The 18,560-nt window shown below is 47.1% G+C and overlaps 1 long non-coding RNA gene and 1 other non-coding gene across 6 annotated transcripts in view; both read left to right on the top strand.

Moving 5' to 3' along the window:
* The first annotated feature begins 366 nt into the window (after nt 1-366).
* Nucleotides 367-18,560, top strand: part of LOC126938632 (uncharacterized) — a 31,278-nt gene continuing 13,084 nt past the window's right edge. For 3 of the 5 annotated variants that reach the window (XR_007720122.1, XR_007720121.1, XR_007720120.1), the window contains exon 1: nt 7,294-7,455. This is a non-coding gene — a long non-coding RNA (uncharacterized LOC126938632). Of the gene's footprint in view, nt 462-7,293; nt 7,456-8,138; nt 8,281-18,560 lie in introns of those variants that run through there. The other 2 variants (XR_007720119.1, XR_007720123.1) reach the window with 2 other exon arrangements.
* LOC126940088 (U2 spliceosomal RNA) lies at nt 1,876-2,059 on the top strand. The gene has a single exon (XR_007720605.1). It is a non-coding gene; the product is annotated as a U2 spliceosomal RNA (small nuclear RNA).

Here is an 18,560-nt window from a genome sequence, read left to right as displayed (position 1 = left end):
CTCGGCCGTCTTCCGGTTTCTCGGCCCTGGCCCCCTGTGGCTTGTCTGAGCTCTCGCCTTCACAGGGAAATAATGGTCGCTCTCACCATGCTATACCGCCCTCCCTGGGCTCGCCCCCTCCACGGGTGGGAAGCACACGAGGCCCCGCCCGATTCGACGCCCTCTGGGGTCACCTCCCAGCCCCTGCCCCTCGCCGCCCCAGCGACTCGGTCCTCCGGGCCCACCCCAGGGCGTCGAAACTGGTGGTTCCCTCGGCGGTTCCACGCCCCTCGCCTCCTTCCCGGGCAGAAGCAGCTTCGCAGCGCCACTCAGGGAGCAGAGATTACCAGGGCCCGTTTCCCAAGGCTCCGCTCAGCCCTCGAACCTGTGGGAACCAGCGTTCCCTCCCACCGGGCTGCGCCCTGGCCTCAACGGAAACTCGTGGGTCCAGACGGTTGAGAAATGGCTAGAGGGACAGAGAGGTAAGTGCCCGTCTCGGTGTGGTCAACTATACAAAATATGTAATTACATGTCTATAACACATTTAATAAAGTAAGCCCAGGCCGGGTACGGTGGCTCAGGCCTGTAATCCCAGCACTTTGGGAGGCCTAGGCGGGCGGATCAGGAGGTCAGGAGTTGGAGACTGTTAGGCAGGAACCCGGACCCGACATGGGGGCGCCACTGGGCGTAGGAGGCTCTTTGTTCTAGCCGGCCCTTTGTTTCCAGACTTCCTTCCCTCTTTGAACACACCCTCAGACTTGCATACATCAGAGGTTCCCGCTGGGCAGTCACATTCCCCCATGACCTGCAGCTCACCTGCATTCCACAAGTTCCTAAATAGCAGTTCCGGTTGACAGTTTCCAAAGACCCCTTCCTCATGACCCTTACTCAACTCCTGTCCTAGTAGTTTCAAGACGCCCCAGGCCCTGTTTGCACAACCAGCTTCCCTACCTCTCAGGCTATCAGAAGCCCCTACCCTCCTCCCTCAGCGCGACTTCCTCGGCCCACACCTTTGGACCAAGGAACCTCGCCCGCAAGCCCTAATAAAAGGGTATTCTCACTGCTGTTTGCCTTGTGTCTTTGTTCCCCGTTCGGCTCCAGCCTCTGTAAAGTTTACCTTTACAGAGACCAGTCTGGCCAACATAGTGAAACCTCGTCTCTACTGAAAATACAAAAATTTAGCCTGATGTGCCGGTGTGCGCCTGTAATCCCACCTACTTGGCAGGCTGAAGCAAGAGAATCAGGTGAACCCGGGAAGCGGAGGCTGCAGTGAGCCGAGATGGCGCCACTGCACTCCAGCCCCGGCAACAGTGCGAGAATTCCTCTTAAATAAATAAATAAAGCAAGTCCACCGAGATTATGTTAGATGGTGGTAACAGGGGTGTTCACCGAACAATTCTTTCAACGTATGTGTGAAAAAACGTTTAAAGAAATGTTGGATGCTAGCTAGGTCAGGACTGAAAAAGAGAGGAGACAGAGAGAAAAAAAGATGTTGGAAAGAAAAGCCTCATACAACTCTTCAAGTCCATTTCGTTGTGGGCTTTTCCTCTTGAAGGGCAATGAAGCTGAAGGAGCTTCTCAGCGATTCCGGTGATTCACAAGCACTCTCCTGTTCCATGGCTGGCCAGCCTACAGGGAGGACGGAGCTCAGCGCTTGAGGGGCGGGGCATGCAAATTTAAAATGGCTGTTTCGCTGGGGAGCTTTGGGAACAAAAAGAGAAAGTAAATATCCCCCCAAAGTTGTAACAGTATTACTTACGCAGTGTCACAAATTGTAACAAGGAACATGGTGTGAACCTAGGGAAGAGAGTGCTTCTTTATTTGAGGCTGATTTTTCTTACCGTGAGCTCAGGATGAGTGGGAGAAGGACTGCTGTGGCCAAAGAAAGTAGGCAGTATTGCTTTTCGGCCTTTTGGCTAAAATGAGTGTGTTTTTATCAGTTTAATATCTGTATACGTTCTTTATCCGAAGACAACATGTTAAGTGGGTTTTTGGAGCAGAGAGGTGGCATAGAAATTTGCTCCATCCGTTCCACGCGTTTACCTGCTATTGCAGTATTTTTAAGAACGGTGCACCCCCTTCGGGGGAAATCGTAAAATATAGGTGAGTTTATGTTGGTTTGGTTGTTTTTCGAGGTTTTTCTTTTTTTACGTGGGTGTGGCGTGATGGTTGAAGCTCTTTTGTTTTCAATTGGATTGAAGGTAAACGAGCAAGCACTTGGAAGTATATTTTTACGTTCCGAGGCTTGATAAAGTAAGAACCGCTTGTCGCCAACCTGATGTGCCAAGAGGTGCACTGCTGATTTTTGGACCCCACAGATAAAACACGAAGCAAGCAGGATAATCAGTCATAAGCCAACGCCGGATGCGATTTGGTTTATTTAGTCTTACCCCTTGACTAACGATGCAGTTACTTTTTTCTCGGTTTTCATATTATTGCCTCCCAACTGCTCTTATTTTTTCTTTTTCTTTTCTTTTTTTTTTTTTTTTGGATACCGAGTCTCACTATGTTGCCCAGGCTGAAGTGGCCTCATCTCGGCCCACTGCAACCTCCGCCTCCTGGGTTCAAGCGATCCTCCCGCCTCAGCCTCCCGAGTAGCTGGGACTACAGGCTTGCGCTACCACGCCTGGCTAATTTTTGTATTTTTAGGACAGACAGTTTCACCATGTTGGCCAGGTTTGTCTCCTGAACTCAAGTGATCCGCCCGCCTTGGCCTCCCAAAATGCTAGGGTTACAGGCCTGAGCCACTGCGCCCAACCTTTACACTTTTTAATTCATCCCGTCAGGGAGCTGAAGCCTCTTACTCAGGAATCCGCGCCTGGTCCCTGCGAATAAGAAGGGTTGTTTGACTAGGAGGCCCCGTCGGAGGCATCTCGCAGTTAGCCAGAAGTGGGGAGAACTTTTTTCTCGTGGTTTGCATAGGAGCTTAACTGCAGTAGAATAAAACATCAGTTACATTTCTAAGGTCTTGACTCCAAACCTTGGCTCATAGACAGCATCCCAGCACCCATGCAGGGCTTGGGGGAGCTCACTGCCCTAAAGGGAGGGACATAATCCTGGCTGGCTTGGCCACCTGATCTTAGAGCTCTACGACCTTGAGGGAATATAGGTGGTAGCCGGGTAGTGAATATAGCAGGCCTTTGAGTGAGACCCGGTGCTGTGCTGGGTTTGGGTCTGAACCAGCACAGGGTTGCTTAGGCATCTCAGCACAGAGAGAGACTCCATTTATTTGGGAGAAAGTAAGGGAAAAGAACAAGAGTCTCTGCCTGGTAATCCAGAGAATTCTTCCGGATCTCATCCAAGACCACCAGGGTAGTACCTCTACTGTAAGAATCACGGCATGATTGGGCTTGGGGCACACATATCCTGGAATACCCAGAAAGCCTTCCCAAGAAGAACACACAGAAACAATACTGTGAAAAATACAATAAATGCCTAATTCTTCCATGCGCACATAAAACAAACATCCACAAGCGTCAAGATCATCCAAGAAAACATGATCTCACCAAACCATGTTTGGTGAGGCACCAGGGACCAATTCCAGAGAAACTGAGACGTGGCATTTCAGACAGAGAATTCAAAATAGCAATTTTGAGGAAATTTAAAGAAACTGGAGAAAATGGCCAGGCGTGGTGGCTCACACCTGTAATCCCAGCACTTTGGAAGGCCGAGGCAGGCAGATCACCTGAGGTTAGGAGTTCGAGACCAGTCTGACCAACATGGAGAAACCGTCTCTACAAAAAATACAAAATTAGCCTAGCGTGATGGCACATGCCTGTAATCCCAGCTACTCGGGAGGCTGAGGCAGGAGAATTGCTTGAACCTGGGAAGAGGAGGCTGTGGTGAGCTGAGATCATGCCATTGCACTTCAGCTTGGGCAACAAGAGAGAAACTCTGTCAGAAGGAAGGAAGGAAGGAAGGGAGGGAGGGAGGGAGGGAAGGAGAAAAGGAAAGGAAAGGAAAGGAAAAAAAGAAATTGGAAATGCAGAATTCTATCAGGTGCATTTACCAGAGATTGAAATTATTCTGGCTGGACGCAGTGGCTCACACCTGTAATCCTGGCACTTTGGGGGGCAGAGGCAGGATAATTGCTTGAGTCCAATGGTTCAAGACCAACCTAGGCAACATGGTGAAATTTCGCCTTTACAAAAATAAAAAAATTAGCTGGGTATGGTGGCAGACACCTGTAGTTCCAGCTACTCGGTAGGCTGAGACGTGAGAATCGCTTAAACCAGGAAGACGGAGGTTGCAGTAAGCGGAGATCGTGCCATTGCATTCCAGACTGGGTGACAGACAGACTTTTTTTTTTTTTTTTTTTTTTTTTGAGACAAAGGACAGGAAGAAGTCAAATTATCCTTGTTTGAAGGTGATGTAATCTTATATTTGGAAAAACCTAAAGACTCCACCAAAATTAGATGATTAGGACTTTGTAATTTACTTGTCTCAACTTATGACAGGAGGGATCGGCCCAGACAGACAGTATAATGAGGAACAGTTTCTGGTGGAAATACACAAGGCAGATGTACATGTGAACAAGTGAGCATCCCCAGTTGTCCCATCTCCCATCTAGAGGACTTAAATCCTATAAACTGGGTTTAGTCTTAACCCTAAGACTTGCTCTTGCCAGACCTGCAAACATTCTGAACAATGACAGCCAAAGGAGGTCATACCTACAAAGGTCTTTCCTGAAGGGGAGTATAAATTCCTTCTGTGTCTAACAGTGCTTATCACCGCTTGGCTATAGTTGAGGACAATAGCTCGATAGCTCCGTGGAGTGAATCATCCTGAGGTCCTAGCCCCACCCTACAGCCATTAAATTAGAATCTTTGGGACAGGGCCTAAGGCTGTTGTACTTCACAGCTTCCGGGGTATTTCCCTGGGACCAAAAGCACCTCTTAGAAATGTCCAGTGAAGACAGTAGTGAGCTTGGTCTGGAACAACGAATTTTCCCCGGAAGTGAGAGTGTTCAACAGGAGGCACTCAGTAACCAGTGTGTGTAAATGAGAGAGTAGCAAATCCCTTGGTTTTGTCACTGACAAGAGGCCACCCAGTCCAGTGGGGAGGCTTTTCCACCCAAATTGGAATATGTGCACAGCAAGTCCGACAGCTTCTGTGCTGTTCCCACTCTGCAGAACTAGATGGACCCCACCCCCACTACTGACCGAAAATTTATTTTGGAAGTTGAGGCTGATGATACCACACAGGGACCGAGAAGGTGTGAAAGGTTTATAACTAACAAAATGAGGTGCTCTGGGAATCAGAGGGGCTCCCAGGCAGGTCGGAAAACGACTTGAGAGCGAGGAGACTGGGTTGGTGTTTTGATGGGGGTTTGGGAAGGGGCAGGATGGAGGGCTCTGGGAGCGGGGGCTGGTGCTGCCTGCTGGGTACCAATGGGGGGAGCACCCGAGTTTTGTCATGAGCTTGTTATCTCCACTCATAGAATGGGAGCGTCTTGTCATCTCCACTCAGATTGTCGGGACCTATTAATACACTTGGCTCTAAGAGGAGGAGGGCTGTGAAGGAACGCTAATGCCTACAGCGCCTTGGTCATTTAGGCTGAGGTTAAGTGCGGGACTTGCACTGTCAGTTACCGTTATTTCGCATTACATCAGCAAAGGAGATCTCTAAACGCTGTCTGCTGACAAGGTGGAATGGGAGGTTCTTTCGTTACCTCCACGCGTCTGCATTGGATCGTCGGGGCCTGTTAGCACACTTGTGTGTATGTAAGTCAGCAGCGTGTACTTTCGAGAGTGTGGCTGCTTTAGATTTCACTTGGTTTAGTCACATGTGGTGTGACGATCATTGGATTAAAGGTTACCGCGCCTACATCAGTATCCGTGTTCTGACTGGTCTCTGCTATTACTTGGCACACTCGGATGCGATATTCGGATCGTTATGTTTAAGTTTAGCGCCCCTACTTTACGAAGCGGGACGGTTTTTTTCATTTACGTGTCTATCCGAGGCAGTATAAACATCTTTCAGTTCAAGTTTACCGCATGTGTTTCACTATCCAGAGTCGGACTGCTTTTCGATTTACGTGGCTTTGTGGGATGCGGTATGAAGATCGTTGCATTCAAGTTTGCTTTAAAGATAGTAATATGGGACTGGGTGCCGTGCCTCAGGCTTGTAATCCCAGCACTTTGGGAGGCCGAGGTGGGTAGATCACCTGAGGTCAGGAGTTGGAGACCAGCCTGGCTAACATGTTGAAACCCTGTCTCTACTAAAAACAAACAAACAAACAAACAAACAAACAAAAATTAGCCAGGCGTGGTGGCGCGCTCCTGTAATCCCAGCTACTCGGGAGACTGAGGCAGGAGAATTACTTGAACCCGGCAGGCAAAGTTGTGGTGAGCCGAGATCGCTCCATTGCACTCCAGCCTCGGCAACAAGAGCGAAAACTCTTAGTGTTTATTTCCTGTTTCTTTAACTCTTCCAGGGGCCCCTTTCCCAAGGCTCCGCCCAGCCCTGGAACCAGTCAGAGCATGTGCTCCCCCGGGGCCTGCACCCTGGCCTCCTCGAAAACTTGCCGGACCAGACAGTTGAGAAAGGGCTAGAGGGACGAGACCTGAGTACCTGTCTCCATGTGCGCAGCTATAGAAAATATGTAATTACGTGTCTGTAACACATAATAAAGCAAGTACAGCAAGATGACTTTAGGTGATGGGAATACGGGTGTTCACCAAACAATTCTCTCAACGTATGTGTGAATAAAAGTTTAAAGAAATGTCGGATGCCGGCTAGGTGAGGACGAGAGGGGGAGGAGGAGGGAGAGGGAGGTGAAGGGAAGAAGGAGGGAGGGAGAGGGGAGGGGAGGAGGGAGGGGGAGGAAAGAATAGCCCCATAGAGTTCTTCGTGTCTTTTTCGTTCTGGGTTTTTCCTCCTGAAGGGCAATGAAGCCGAAGGAGCTTTCCCAAGATCCTAGTGATTTACAGGCTCTTTTCTGTTCAGCGGTTGGCAGGCAGGGCACGGCGCGTCTGGGGCGGGGCATGCAAATTTTAAATGGCTGTTTCTCTCGGGACTTATGGGAGCAAAAAAGGAAAATGAATATCCTCCGAAACAGTAACAATATTACTTAGGCAAGTTTTAAAATTTGGATAAAGATACACAGTTTCAACGTAGGAGAGAGAGTTATTGAGGGTGATATCTGTCACCCTGAGCTGAGGATGTGTGGAGAAGGGGTGCAGTGGACGATAGGGGTGCTATTTTGAGGCTGTTTAGTCTGTAAGATTCAGCTCGACAGTTTTTTCTTAAACCTTTATTCGGTGATGAGGGTGATTTAATGTTCGTTTTGGTTTCTTTGTATGAGTGTTTTTTTTATTTCCTACGCTGTGCGCCCGTTACAAAAGTAAGATTATCAGCGTGTTTTCCTGTGGCCATCAGCAGCGGGAGGTTTTCAACGTGTGATCTTCACAAAAGCGACAGTGTCGTAGCGTTTACGTTGGGCCTTCAGCATCTCAGAAGACAATACCTCGCCGCGTAAGTCTGGTCGTCACGGCCTGTTAGCACCCTAGTATTTAAGTTCACCGTGTGTTCCTTACTTTTACGCGTTTACATCGGTTCTTTTGGGCCCGTTGGCGCCGCTATTTTTACATTGGCCGCCCGTGCTTTACGTTTGCACGTTTACGTCGGATCATTGGCGTCGCTATTTTTACATTGGCCGCCCGTGCTTTACGTTTGCACGTTTACGTCGGATCATTGGCGTCTGTTAGCGCCGTCGTTTTTACATTGGCCGCCCGTGCTTTACGTTTGCACGTTTACGTCGGATCATTGGCGTCTATTAGCGCCGCTGTTTTTACATTGGCCGCCGGTGCTTTACGTTTGCACGTTTACGTCGGATCATTGACTATTAGCACCGTTGTTTTTAAGCTGGCCGCGCGTGCTTGGGAGAGCTTAGTTGCTTTCGGTTTCACTTGGTTGCGGCGTGACGATCATTGAGTTAAAGATTACTGCACTCACATCGGTCTCCATCAGCCTCCGTAATCTGACTGCTCTTTGTTATTACTTGGTTTACTCACATACAATATGCGGATTGTTCTGTTTAAGTTCAGCGCCCGTACTTCACTATCCCAAGTGGGACTGCTTTTTCATTTACGTGTCTCCATCCAAGGCAGTATAAATATTTTTCTATTCAAGTTTACCGCATGTGTTTCACTATCCAGAGTCGGACTGCTTTTGGATTTACGTGGCTCTGTGGGATGCGGTATGAAGATCGTTGCATTCAAGTTTGCCGCCTCTACTTAACTGTGCAGGGTCTGACTGTAGTCAGATCTGTATGACAGATGTTACACTCGTTTTCTGCGGGTACGTCGCTATCCAGTCTATTTTTTCCATTAACGTGGCTGAGTCATATGTAGTATGAGTGTCAGAGACATTGGAACCCGAAGCGACCCTATTTTGAGTGAGGGCTAGAAAAATGAGGCCGGGATTTACGGGCGTGCATTCTCTGAAGGATATTCCTAGCTGTCAGATGTTTACGGTTAAGGGAATAAATTAATGTTTACTAAAGAGACCCAAGTGTCCAGATAGCTGGATATCTGGAGAACAAAGGCGTTCCTAATTTTGCTTTAAAGATAGTAATAGGGATTCTTGCAAAATATAATAATTAAAATTGATCCTTTATCACAAACCCTTGTAGCAGAGCACCTCTCCCCATGTATACAAGCATTGTACCTAGGGTGGATACGTTCCTTCTCTTAGTTTCGGGAACGTCCTACTCTGTCTTTGGAGTAGCTGTTCTTTCACTTTACTTTCTTAATAAACTTGCTTTTATTTTGCACCGCGGACTTGCCGTGAATTATTTCTTGCGCGAGATCCAAGAACCCTCTCTTGGGGTCTGGATCGGGGCCCTTTTCCTGTGACATATTTCTGGCGACCACAGATGGGACTGTAGTGCTTTGGGTAAGTGTTGGGGCCCTATAACATATTTCTGGCGAACGACGGAAGGGACGATACTGAAGAAACTCACCCAACCCAAAGGAAGTAGACTGCAGCACTGATTGGACGACTTTGGGTAAGTGGTGGAGTGCCCGGGTAAAGAATGGGGTTGGGTTAGAGACCCAACTTAGTGGAGTTGGAGTCTTTCCTAAAAGAGAGTGGGTTAGAGGCCCCTCTTAATAAAAGGCAAGGATGCTTGACCTCGGGTTAGAGGCCCAACCTAGGAGGGTTAGAGTCCCTTCTAAGATTTAGGGGGTTAGAGGCCCCTCAGTGAAGTCCCTCTCGGCTAAAAAATAGGTTTCACACCGCAAGCTATGCTCTTGGTATTAATCTGCCTTGTCCTCCTTGTCTTGGTTGCTGTCTCCGTTTCACTGTCATTTTCAGGAGACTTCATTTAACTGGTCTTAGGGATTTTACTTTATTCTCCTGTGTCCTTCCCAATTTCCCTCCGTTTGCTTGTGAAACACTGAGAACAACAAGCATTGGAGGATCCGTCTCTAAAATTGCTGATTGAGATTTGGTATTTAACAACTATGAGCAATAAGATTAGATAGATATGGTTCTGTTGCTGCTATGCTAAGTGTGATTGAGAAGCATTACGATGGAAATCAGGGGACTTTTCTCCTTGCTGTTTTGTTTCATTTTGCACACTAAAAAAGCTCCTTTATGGCCAAGTGCGGTGTCTCACGCCTGCAATCCCCGCACTTTGGGAGGCTGAGGTGAGCCAATCACCTGAAGTCAGGAGTTCAAGACCATCCTGTCTAACACGGTGAAACCCCATTTCTACTAAAAATACAAACATTACTTGGGTGTGGTGGTGCATGTCTGTAATCCCAGCTTCTTGGGAGGCCGAGGCAGGAGAATCGCTTGAACTTGGGAGGCGGAGTTTGCTGTGAGCGGAGATTGTATTACTGCACTCCAGCAGTCTTAGCAACAGAGCGAGACTGTCTCAAAACAAAAACAAAAAAACTTTCCTTTCTTGGATTCGGGCAAACCGGCTTTGCTTTGCTTTTCCAATCCATACTGCTGCTGTTGCTTGCTCTGGTTGTTCTTATCTAAATCCTCTTCATTTATTTTGCCTTATTTGACATTTTTGTTGAAGTCCATGTTGTGGTTTATCTAAGATTCATGGCTCAGCTCACTTATGTTATTTGGATAATGTGAATCATGTTTGATGAGAGGAAAAGAAGAAAAAGATCTAGACATACTAGGTGATCCTTTAATGCAAGCCCCGCCGTGGTTCAGCGGGCATTTTTGGGTCGAGCAGAACCTCCTTCTGTCAGTTCTAAAGGTTCAGGTGTGTCAGTTCTTTCTCCCTTTAGTCCACCTGAAAGTTCCTGAGAACCCTTCGTCCCTTCTCCTTACCCAGCTAGTCCCACTCTATACCCACCACTCCCCACGGAACTCAACCCAGCGAGTACTACTCATAGTGGGGCCTCCTATCAACCTCCAAGGGGACATCTGTGTCCACTTAGAGAAGTGGCAAACTGGGAAGAGGGCACTGTGAGAGTACATGTTCCCTTTTCTACGTCTGATTTGCCTCTATATAGAGAGAAGGTTGGTAATTTCTCTGAAGATCCAGGACAATTTATAGATAAGTTTGAGAATCAACTCTGACCTATAGTTTAACTTGATAGGATCCGCATGTTTTGTTGTCTCTGTGTTGTACAGTGGAAGAGAAACAATGCATTTTGGGGACAGCTAGGACCCATGCAGATGAGGTATTGGCTCGCGACCCGAACCATATGATATATCAGGCAGGAAGTATAGCAGTTCTAGATCAAGATGCAGAGTGGAACTATCAAAGGGGCAGTGAGGACTTGGGGAGGAGAGATCATATGGTCACTTGTTTGTTGGAAGGGATGAAGAAATGTATGAAAAAGCCTATTAACTATGAACAGGTTAAGGAAGATTCTCAGGATAAAGATGAGAATCCAGTTTTATTTCAAGGGCATTTAGTTGAAGCAATCAGGAAGTATAATATCACTGATCCTGCCACAAAGGAAGGACAGACCCTTTTGGGAGGACATTTTATAACCCAGTCTGCCCCTGATATCCACAGGAAACTACAAAAAGCAGCCATGGGAGCCAGTGTGGTGGCTCAAGCCCCTAATCACAGCACTTTGGGAGGCTGAGGCGGTGGATCACTTGAGGTCAGGAGTTCAAGACCAGCCTGGTCAACATGGCGAAACCCCATCTCTACTAAAAATACAAAAATTAGCCGAGCGTGGTGACAAGTGCCTGTAATCCCAGCTACTTGGAAGGCTGAGGCAGGAGAATTGCTTGAACCCATGAGGTGGAGGTTACAGTGAGCCCAGATTGCGCCATTGTACTCCAGCGTGGGAGACAGAGCGAGACTCTGTCTCAAAAAAAAAGGCAAAAAAACAAAAACAAAAACAAAAAAACAACCCACCATGTGGCTATGTGTCCCTAGACTCCTATGAAACAGCTTTTGGATATGGCATCCTTAGTTTTTAATAACAGGGGCAAAGCAGAGGAGGCAGAAAGAGGAGCAAGAAGGACCTCCCACAAGGTGTAGCTCTTGGCTACAGCCTTAAGCTCACCTCCCACATAGAGTTGCTCTCCTGACTCTTGGACTGAACAAGGGAAGCTGAAAAGGGAAGCCCAAAGCTGGTTGTCCAAGTCAGCGTGCTTTGGGCATGAATCAGTGTGCACACTAAGGAAACTGGTCATTGGAAGAGGGATTGCCCAGTCTTCCTCCAAAGGGAGTTGTTAGGTCCAGGGCCATAACTACAACAAATGTCATGCCCAGAGTTAGGGTGCACCCCTTGCTGAGGTCTGAGAGGAATGGGTGGATAGATGAATAGGTGAAAGAACACTTGGGGGAGTGTAGGCAGGTGAAATGTAGTTTTATTCAGCAGCTCTCTCATCAGCAGTTCTCTCACTAGCTCTTTTATATTGTTCGTCTTTATCTCGGCTGTCTGCTCTGACTCTTTGGCTCCTCTCAGCATCTGGCTCCTATGCACAGCTGCACAACTGGCCTGCAAGGCCGGCCAGCTCTAAGATTAGTAGCTTAACCTTTCTCTTTGGGCACAAGCCAAGTCATGTCCTGGCTCCCCTCTGTCCATCCGCCAGCCAGTCATTCTCCCTTACAGGGGTCAGTAGCTTCACTCTCTTTCTGGGTACCTGTGCCTGCACAAGAGCCATGTTGAGCCACATTGAGCCCCCGTGCACAGTGTCAGCAGGGCAGTTACACCTCTTACAGACGGTAGTGGTGTAGAGCCAAGTATGAGCTTACACAAACAGGTTATATAACAAGTGGAGGTGAGCGCTTGTGCACCAGTCTCACTGAGTCAGGCAGGCCTGGAAATCTGCCTCGGGCTATTCCTTGACCAAAGCACATCCATGTACCTTACAGCAGCCATCTGCACCCAAACCAGATTGCCAAAACAACCAGGCAAGCCCAAGAGTGATGGGGCCTGAGACCTTCTACTACACCTCGTCGGACAACTAGCCATATCTTCTGAAAAGCCTCAGATAACTCTTGACATGGCAGGTAAGAATATATTAACTTCCTTCTAGAATGCATACTCTGTTTTGACCCATTATAATGGGCCTTTGTCACCCCAAAACTGTATGGTCAAGGGGATAGATAGACAAGCCCATAGACGCCATTTTACCTATCCTTTAAGCTTCTCTTCAGGGACTTTGGTTTTCTCCTGAATGCCCCACCCTTGTTGGGAAGGGATTTATGAACTCAGCTGCAAACAGTAGTATATTTTGGAAATCACAAGGCAGACAGAAATTGCTTCCTCTCCTTTCCTGTGAATAAATACCAGGCTTTGCTGCTAGATGCTCCTGATATAACACTGATAAAAGTATGCCAGATTTTAATCCAGCTACCTACTTGCCAGAACCCACAGGCACCTCAGATCGTTCTTGGATACAAGTTATGGAGCAAGTTTACTCCAGCCGTCCACATTTAAAAAATGAGCCTCTGGATAATCCCAAAGGAGAATGGTTTACAGATGGAAATAACTTTGTGCACCAGGGAAACAGAAAAGCTGGGTATGCTGTTGTCAGTCAACACAAGTTAATTGACTCTCAGGCCTTACCAGCTTCTACATCACCTCAAAAGGGAGAATTAACAGCTTTTTTTTTTTTTTTGAGACAGAGTTTTGCTCTTGTCGCCCAGGCTGGAGTGCAGTGGCACAATCTTGGCTCACCACAACCTCCACCTCCCAGGTTCAAGCAGTTCTCCTGCCTCAGCCTCACAAGCAGCTGGGATTACAGGCATGCACCACCACATCTGGCTAATTTTGTATTTTTTATTAGAGATGGGGTTTCTCCATGTTGGTCAGGCTGGTCTTGAACTCCCAACCTCAAGTGATCCGCCCACCTCAGCCACCCAAAGTGCTGGGATTACAGGCATGAGCCATCGTGCCCAGCCTGAATTAACAGCTCTTAATAGAGCCCTGCGATTGGGAAAGGACTTAAGAATTAACATTTATACTGGTTCTAAGTATGCCTTTCTGGCACTTCATGCTCATGCTGCTATCTGGAAGGAACGGGGCCTTCTAACTGCTAAGGGTTCCCCTATAAAACATCACTTATAAATTTGGAATCTATTGGATGCTGTTTTGCTGCCCAAGGAAGTAACTGTAATCCATTGTAGAGGACATCAAAAAGGAGACTCTGGTGTGGCTAAGGGAAACTCCTTTGCAGATGCAGCTGCTAAGGCAGCAGCATTAAAGGAGCCAGTTGGACCTGTTGGCATGTTAGTGCTCTGAGCCATGATAATGACAGAACCTAGGTATACTGAAGAGGAACAAGAATGGGCTAAAGGTCAGGGTTTAATTCAAGATCGTTCTGGCTGGCTCATCAATGACAACAAGCTGTTACTACCAGGTGCTAATCAGTGGAAAATAGCTAAGTGTTTGCACGACTCTACTCATCTGGAAGGAGATTCCCTGTTTCAATTAATGCCCACGCTTTTTGTAGGAAAAGACTTACTTAAAACAGTAAAGCAGGTAACTCAGGCCTGTGACCTATGTGCCTGGAATAACCCAAATAACCAATCTTTACTACCTCCTCTAATAAGGCCTATTCAGCATAGGGGAGTGTACACTGTTGAAGACTGACAAATAGACTATACCCAGATGCCCCTACGTAAAAAGTTTAAATATTTATTATTATTCATTGATACCTTTACTGGTTGGTTCAGGCTTTTCCTACCTGGTCTGAAAAGGCAATTGAAGTTTCTAAACTCCTGTTAAAGGAAATACGTCTTAGATTTGGGCTGCCTGAGTTTACAGAGCGATCATTGGCCATCTTTCACAGTGACAGTTACCCAAAATGTATCTTCAGCCCTAGGAATTCAGTACCGCCTTCACTTGGCATGGAGGCCACAGTCTTCAGGGAAAGTAGAAAGAGGTAATCAAGCTCTAAAAAGGACTCTTGCTAAACTATGCCAGGAGACATCAGAAACCTGTCTGTCGTTATTACCTGTAGCCTTATTATGGGTTCGAGTGGCCCCTAAGGGAAATATACTGCTCACCACTTTTAAAGTTATGTATGGAAGGCCTTTCTTAACTACAGACCTCCTAATAGACATAGATACTTTCAAGCTACAGAATTATGTGATCAACTTAGAACAAGTGCAAAATGCACTCCTTAAATATGGAAACCAAAGACTCCCTTCCCCCACTAAGAAAGAGACTTGTTACAACCCAGCCAGGAGATTGAGTCCTATTAGAAACTTGGAAGGAAGTATTCCCAGCAGATCAACTTTCCCCAAAATGGAAGGGACCCTACCAAGTTCTCCTCAGTACGCCAGCTATAGTTAAACTTCTGGGAATAAACAGCTGGGTCCACTTATCTCGAATGAAACCTGTCTCTTATGAAGTCCCACAATCTGGTGGAACACAAGAGACTGATCCCGTTTATTCCTGTGAGCCAAGCAGTGACCTCTGACTCCTGTTCAGAAGAAATGAAAGGGATGGGTAACATAAAGATACGGATTGGGATTCTACTTTTGGGTAGAAGTTGGAATCATGCAGAGAGTAACATATTTATTGAGTGGGCATAGACTTTAGCCTCTCTACGTAATCAGACAAACTGTTGGGTATGTGAACGTTTTAACAGCAGCCCAAGGGGAAACATGTGCTTTGATCAAAATCAAATGTTGCATTTATGTTTTTGACTATTCACATACTATTACCCGGTCTATGAAAGCTTTAGACACTCATATCTCTCCCATTGGTGTGCTGTCAGTTGACCCTATATCGGCTTGGTTTCAACAACTGCCCAGTTCTTGGGAAGACTTCCTGTTTAGTTTACTTGGCATAATTTTACTTATTTTGCTTTGCTGCTGTGGAAAATATTGTGGTTGAGCTCTTTGTGTAGGAATGCAAGACAAGCTCACTCAATGCTTTCTTAAATTGGACACTTACTAATCTTCCAGATACCACCTTTCATCAGAACTCAAGAGTTATGAACGACCTTCACCATACCAACGCTCTCTGAGCTTTTCTCTACCCCAAATGCAAGAAACCCTAATAGTTAGGCAGCAATATCATTATCCCAATTCAACCTGAAGAAGCTACACAAGACAGATCTTCGTCCCTCTGCAAAGCTTAGGATTAAGGGTCCTCTTGTAAAGGGAGTGGGGAGATATGTCAGAGGTGTTTGAACCAAAGAGACTCCATTTTGAGTGAGGGCTAGGAAAATGAGGCTGGGACTTTCTGGGCTGGATTCTGAGAAAGTCAGGCATTCCTAGCCTCTAGATGTTTATGGTTAAGGGAACGAATTAATAATGTTTACTAAACAGACCCAGACATGGCAATGTCCAGATATCTCGATATCTGGAGAATAAAGGCATTCCTAATTTTGCTTCAAAGATGATAATATCAGTTCTTGCAAAATACAGTAATTAAGAACATTAATCTTTTATCACAAACCCTTGTAGCAGAGCACATATCCCCATATATACAAGCATTGTATGTAGGGTAGATGTGTTCCTCCTCTTTTGGGAACGTCCTGCTCTGTCTATGGAGTAGGTGTTTTTTTTTGGTTTTGTTTTTTTGGGTTTTTTTTTTTTTTTTTTTTTTTTTTGAGACGGAGTCTCGCTCTGCCGCCCAGGCTGGAGTGCAGTGGCCGGATCTCAGCTCACTGCAAGCTCCGCCTCCCGGGTTCACGCCATTCTCCTGCCTCAGCCTCCCAAGTAGTTGGGACTACAGGCGCCCGCCACCGCGCCCGGCTAGTTTTTTGTATTTTTTAGTAGAGACGGGGTTTCACCGTGTTAGCCAGGATGGTCTCGATCTCCTGACCTCGTGATCCGCCCGTCTCGGCCTCCCAAAGTGCTGGGATTACAGGCTTGAGCCACCGCGCCCGGCCGTTGTTTTTTTTTTGAGACGGAGTCTTGCTCTGTCACCCAGGCTGGAGTGCGCAGTGGCACGATCTCGGCTCACTGCAACCTCTACCTCCCGGGTTCACGCCATTCTCCTGCCTCAGCCTCCCGAGTAACTGGGACTACAGGCGCCCACCACCACGCCCGGCTAATTTTTTGTATTTTTAGTAGAGATGGGGTTTCACCGTGTTAGCCACGATGGTCTTGATCTCCTGACCTTGTGATCCGCCTGCCTCAGCCTCCCAAAGTGCTGGGATTACAGGTGTGAGCCACTGCGCCCGACTGGAGTAGCTGTTTTTTCACCACTTTGCCTTCTTAAAAAACTTGCTTTTACTTTTCACTGCGAACTCACCCTGAATTCTTTCTTGTGTGAGATTCAAGAACCCTCTTTTGGGGTCTCGATTGGGGCACCTTTCCTGTAACATGATTGCTGCATTCAAGTTTTCTTTTTTTTTTTTTTTTTTTTTTTTGAGACGGAGTCTCGCTCTGTCGCCCGGGCTGGAGTGCAGTGGCCAGATCTCAGCTCACTGCAAGGTCCGCCTCCCGGGTTTACACCATTCTCCTGCCTCAGCCTCCCGAATAGCTGGGACTACAGGCGCCCGCCACCTCGCCCAGCTAGTTTTTTGTATTTTTTTTTAGTAGAGACGGGGTTTCACCGTGTTAGCCAGGATGGTCTCGATCTCCTGACCTCGTGATCTGCCCGCCTCGGCCTCCCAGAGTGCTGGGATTACAGGCTTGAGCCACCGCGCCTGGCCTGCATTCAAGTTTTCTATGTGTATGTTACTATCCAGAGTCTGACTTCTTTTCGATTCACTTGGCTCACTCACATGCAGTATGAAGATCGTGCCTTCAATGTCATGGTGTGTATGTCACTATTAGGAGTCTGACCACTTTTCAATTCACTTGGCTCAGTCAGATGTGGTATGAATATCGCTGCATTCATGTTCGTCACGTGTATGTCACTATCTAGAGTCTAACTACATTTCAGTTCACCTGGCTCAGTCAGAGGGCAATGAAGAGCCTGTCATTTAAGTTTATGGCATGTACTTCACTCTCCAGAGTCTAATTTTCGATTCACTTGGCTCAGTTAGATGTAGTATGAAGATGACTGACTTTGAGTTACCGCGTGAACATCACTCTGCTGAGTCTACTTTTTGATTCACCTGGCTCAGTAGATATGGTGTGCAGATCACTGCGTTCACGTTTACCACGTGTATATCACCAGAGTCTGACTTACTTTCCATTCACTTGGCTCAGTCAGTGTGGGCGGAAAGCCACCCAGGTGCCGAGGAAAGAGACTGAAGGCACAAGCTGTTCCAATATAATAAAGAAAATAGGATAAAAGAAAGTTATATTAGACATATGATATAGAGTATGTATATGGATATTATTATTAGTTTTTAGTATTAATCTTTGTTATTATAACTGAGGAAAAACCAGGCCATACAGAATCAGGAGCTGAAGGGACATTGTGAGAAGTGAACAGAAGACAAGAGTGTGAGCCCTCGGTCACACCCAGATAAGGGCCACTTGAGGGCTCCTTGGTCTAGCGGTAGCGCCAGTGCCTGGGAAGTCACCCATTACTTAGCAGACCAGGAAAGGGAGTTTCCCTTTCCTTGGGGGAGTTAGAGAACACTCTGCTCCACCAGCTCTTGTGGAAGGCCTGACATTAGCCAGGCCTGCCCGCAGTCATCTGGAGGCTTAAATGTCTCCCTGTGGTGCTGTGCTTCAGTGGTCACGCTCCTTGTTCACTTTCATGTTCCGCCTGTACACCTGGTGCCTCTTTTAAGTTCCTAGAAGATAGCAGTAGCAAAATTAGTGCAAGTATTAAAGTCTTTGATCTTTCTGATAAGTGCATAGAAAAAACGCTGATGTATGCTGTCCTCCCCCTCTGTTTTGGCTACCACAAAGGGAAAGGCCCCCGTCACATGGACACGTGACTTGCTTGACCTTGTCAATTACTTGGGATGACTCACTCTCCTTACCCTGCCTCCTTGCCTTGAATACAATACATAGCAATGCATCCAGGCATTCTGGGCCACTATTGGTCTCCGCGTTTTGGTGGTAGTGGCCCCCTGGGTCCAGCTGGCTTTCTTACTCTCTTTGTCTCGTGTCTTATTTTTCTATGATCTCTCATCTCCACACACCAAGAGAAAACCCACAGGCCCTGTAGGGCTGGACCTTACACCTGGCTCCCAACAAGGATTTCTCTCTCACTGTGTGAAGGTGCACCTTGAGCGCGGAACTCAGCGGAGGACTACTGATGACAGATTCCTGA

Source organism: Macaca thibetana, chromosome 16 (genome assembly GCF_024542745.1).
Source record: "Macaca thibetana thibetana isolate TM-01 chromosome 16, ASM2454274v1, whole genome shotgun sequence".
Classification (NCBI taxonomy): domain Eukaryota; kingdom Metazoa; phylum Chordata; class Mammalia; order Primates; family Cercopithecidae; genus Macaca; species Macaca thibetana.
Note: the sequence above shows the minus strand (reverse complement) of the source record. Positions and strands in the feature narration are given on the sequence as shown.